Source organism: Salvia hispanica, chromosome 5, assembly GCF_023119035.1.
Source record: "Salvia hispanica cultivar TCC Black 2014 chromosome 5, UniMelb_Shisp_WGS_1.0, whole genome shotgun sequence".
NCBI classification, from domain to species: domain Eukaryota; kingdom Viridiplantae; phylum Streptophyta; class Magnoliopsida; order Lamiales; family Lamiaceae; genus Salvia; species Salvia hispanica.
In genome coordinates, this window is record NC_062969.1 from 39,837,723 (window position 1) to 39,841,996 (window position 4,274).

Here is a 4,274-nt window from a genome sequence, read left to right on the forward strand (position 1 = left end):
ACCGTGAAGCGTAAACCGCCCTCCTCCATATGCTTCTAATGAAAACCAACACAAAATATTATTCATTGAAGATAATTATCTATCTAAGCCACTAAACAATGAATTAGTAAATTTCCATTTCATCAAGCCATCATAAAACTAAAGTTCAGGCACAATAAAATTAGCCCCAAGAATTGCATCAGTCATGAATGTATTCTATTCTATTTATGATCCAAATAAGTAATACTAGTAATTAAATAAAAAGAAGAAAACCCCAAATCTATCATAATTTAGAAAAAGAAAGTAGAAAAATCAGTGTATTTCTTAATTACAAATTAACTAAATATATAAACACAAATGTTCAATGTCAATATGCAACAATTATATATATAGCTCATCTTCTTCCATTAGAATCGACCAAGAAATCCATCACTCACATACTGTAATGCATAAACAAATTGATCTAATGTTTGAGTAAATGATTTTCCGTTTCTTCTTGATTCCCCATCTTCTCAGACTTCCCTTCCATAGCAACCCTAATCAACAAATTCCATGTATCATGATTTGGAGCAATGCTTCTTTCCATCATCTGTTAGATATAATTTGAATGTCTAATAAAAATATTAATCTCATTAGTACGAATTTCTTTGCAATAAGTTTAATGTGATTTATTTACATCTCACATTTACAGGATGTTTCAGAAAATAGATTAGGGTGTATAGGGGCGTGATCCGTTGCTAACTTTTCTTAAGTTGCTAACTTGTTAATTCATCAACGTAGTGTATTAAAAATGTCAACACTATGATAATGAAATGTCAACATAAATTTAAGTTGATATTTTAATACATTGTTTTGACATTAATATTTAAATGTCAACATAGTTTATTAAAATATTAACCCAAATATGCGTTAACATTTTAATGTGATCGTGTTAATATTTTTAATACACTACGTTGATGAGTTAACAAGTTAATAATTTAAGAAAATTTAGCATTATAACGCGGGAGTGGATCCCCTGCTGTGGTGAGAACACAGCAAGGGCAGCTGTGCTACAATACGACAGCGTTTTGTATCAAACTCTACAAATTTTATTGAAACACTTAATTAGGAGTATTCAAATATTCCACCGTCCACACCGGCCGCCGCCGCTGTTGAAGTAAAACAATTCTTTAAAGTAATTTGCTATAAATTGTTTTTCTATCTTACGTGTAATAATTCATGGAATGCTTATTTTACTAATTAGAATTTCTATGTTTTTTAATACAGATGCATCAGCATCATTTAAATTCTAGTACTATTTAACTGTTAATATTCATTATTATTTAAAATTACAGTTACAGCTAATCAGTTGTAGAGTTATTAATTTCCAGTTATAATTCATTTTAACTAAAAAATCAACAAATTGAAAAGTCATTTTAAATTTAAATTTAAATTTACTAACTCTCAATGACTAGTACTATAATATAATCATATTACACTAAAAATAATTTTAAAGAATAACTGAAACTCCCTTTGTAAAATTTTATGGTAAAATTTTTTGTAGTAGTGTAAATTGTAAGTACACTTATAATGGAGAGTTAATAAATTAAAGGAATAATAATTATAGTATTATTTAAATTATAATTTTTTGTTGACTTTTTATTAATCTCATAACTTTTGAAATTGAAATATAATATGATAAAATCTAATATGACAAGAAAATAATTTAATGGGGCGTTTTGATAAAAAAAAAGTACCATTATATTTAGAGTGTTAATTAAAATATGTCGATGTATAGAAAACGGCATTATTTTGTTATTATATCATATTTTTTATTTCACCATATTAGTTTCAATTTTGACAAATCATGAGATAATTGAAATATTATATTTGATTTTCAAAACTATGGAATTAGCTAAAACCGGGCTTACAAAATTTATAAATTTTTAGTCAAAATAAATTAGAATTGGAATTATTAACTCCTGATCGAAACATTAAGCTCTAGTTAATACTTTAAATAATAATATTGATATTACATTAGTTTATAATAATAATACTAGTTAAAATAATTTTAAAATAAGAAAAAAATAATTAGCAAAATTAATAATGAACATAATATTATATAAGTAAAATCACTGCAACAAATTATGAAATAAGTTTTTGTTTTATCAATATGGACGGTGTAGTAGTGCAACATATATAAATTGTTTTTAACTTAAATCATTGTACTAGCCTAGCACTAGCACATCATGAATAACCTTAATTAAAAGTGATGGCTGTAGGAGTTGATACAAAACACTGTCGTATTGTAGCGCACACAGCAGGGGGGATCCACTCCCTTATAACGCACCCCAGGTGCATAATAAGTGCATAAATAAGCGTACACTAACACGTCAATTTTGGATTGTAAAAAACACCAAAAAAAAGGAACATGATTTTCAATTTCACCAAACTTAATTCAAGAACATGCTCCAAATTCTTTGCCTACAACCTAAATCACTAAGATTACAACCTGTATCGCTAAAACTGTAAAAGGGAAAATGGAATGCGATGAATGAGCAAAATTCAACATAAACTTCCATTCATTGGTGTATCATCTATCTTCTCTTTCCCTTTCTTGTCCTTCTCGGCAAATCTGCATGCAAAAATGAGCATGTCACATTTCCGGACATAAGTAATTATCAAAATCAATTCAAATCAACACACTTACACATAAATATGATCAAAGGGACCAACTCTTAGGACACCCATCATTTGAAATGTAGCAAAGTAATCCCCGCCCCAACCTTGGACGACTTCGACCTTGGCGTATCCAAGATCACAGTATTTGTTGTGCGTAGGCATGAATATGTAGACGACCCAACTAGTACTTTTAATATCTTTGTTGCCGGCATAGAAAGCTGCCTTCACTGGCACATGCTCACGCGTAGGCTTCCCCTTCACGAACACTTCCCCTGCCTCCTTTCTGGAGGACAGATCGTAGACGAACCAATTACATGCAGAGTCGATAATGAATAGAATGTCACCCCCCACATAGACCAGGTTCCTCATTCCAGAGTCATATAATGGTGGCGGGAGGTTGTCCGCAAAAATTTCCCATTGTTGTTGAGCAATGTTGTAAGAGAGGAGAGATGGTTGGCATGGTTTGTGATATTTCCTTTTGCTGTAAAGCATGTGGTGATAGTATACCATAACGACTTGGTCGGTCCACTGAAAACAAGAGATTGGATGGGGACAATCGAACTTGCCATTATCCTTGTTGTAGATCTCACCCCAACCTTCTTCTTCACAAATGCCCCCGCGGATGAATATCCTGTCATCCTCCACTGGGGCACGAGGATATTCCATGTGAGGCAAGTTTGTACCCTCAAACTCGCCTTTCTTTGGGTCGTAGATCTCAGCCCAACCTTCTCGTTCATTAGTGCCTCCGCAAATGAATATCCTGCCATCATGCAACGGGGCAAGAATGGGGACGGATCGCTTTACCTTCAAAGTAGCGGGGCAAAGAGTCCAAGACTCACTAAAAGAACGATCAGGTGGTGACACTGCCGACCACAATCCATTTGTTGGTTTTAGATAATACGTCATGCCTCCAGCCATGAACAAGGCATCACCCACACAGAAAAATCCAACACGAATCGGAAAGGCTTCCGGATTTCTTTTAAACCCAGATAATACAAGATCTCGATTATTACAATCTTTCAAACCCAACTCGTCGAAACTATGATAGTACGTATCATCATCGAAGGTAGTCCAAAGCATCCTGAAGCGTGAACCGCCCTGCGGAATGAAAACCAACACAAAATATTACTCATTCCAATACAAATTAATGAAAACAATTACTATCTAGTAAATTCCATTTCATCAAGCCATCATAAATCAATTACCGTTTCTTCTTGATTCTCTATCTTCATGAGAAGCTCCTAGAATCAAAACATGACAACATAAGTTAAATTGACTAAGAACATAACAAGAGTGTGTAATATGCTTAGGTAATTCGAGTTTACAGCTTTTCGAGCTTCAACTTTAATCCGCAAGAGATCGAGCTGCTGGTCCAGCTCGAGCAGCTCTTCATGGTCTATGTTGCTCAAGTCATCACCCTTGTACTTCTCAGCTAATAAACTCATTTTCCTGAAATTTATTTCTTGTGTCATACAACAAGATTAACTAATTACTATGTCTTCTATTGAATCAATGAAACTAATAAGCCACCCAGTGGCGTATACGGGATTTTGATATGTGGGTACGACTTCGACAATAAATAACTAGTACTCCATATGACATGAAAAAAAAAAACTAATGCTAGAAGTAGTATA

At 32.9% G+C, this 4,274-nt stretch overlaps 1 long non-coding RNA gene across 1 annotated transcript; it reads right to left on the reverse strand.

Annotated features, from left to right (window-relative positions):
* Positions 1-3,687: 3,687 nt before the first annotated feature.
* On the reverse strand, positions 3,688-4,028 carry LOC125187760. The gene is made up of 3 exons (XR_007170661.1): positions 3,966-4,028; positions 3,846-3,881; positions 3,688-3,738 (listed from the first exon to the last, which is right to left on the reverse strand). It is a non-coding gene; the product is annotated as an uncharacterized LOC125187760 (long non-coding RNA).
* Between the last annotated feature and the right edge of the window lie 246 nt (positions 4,029-4,274).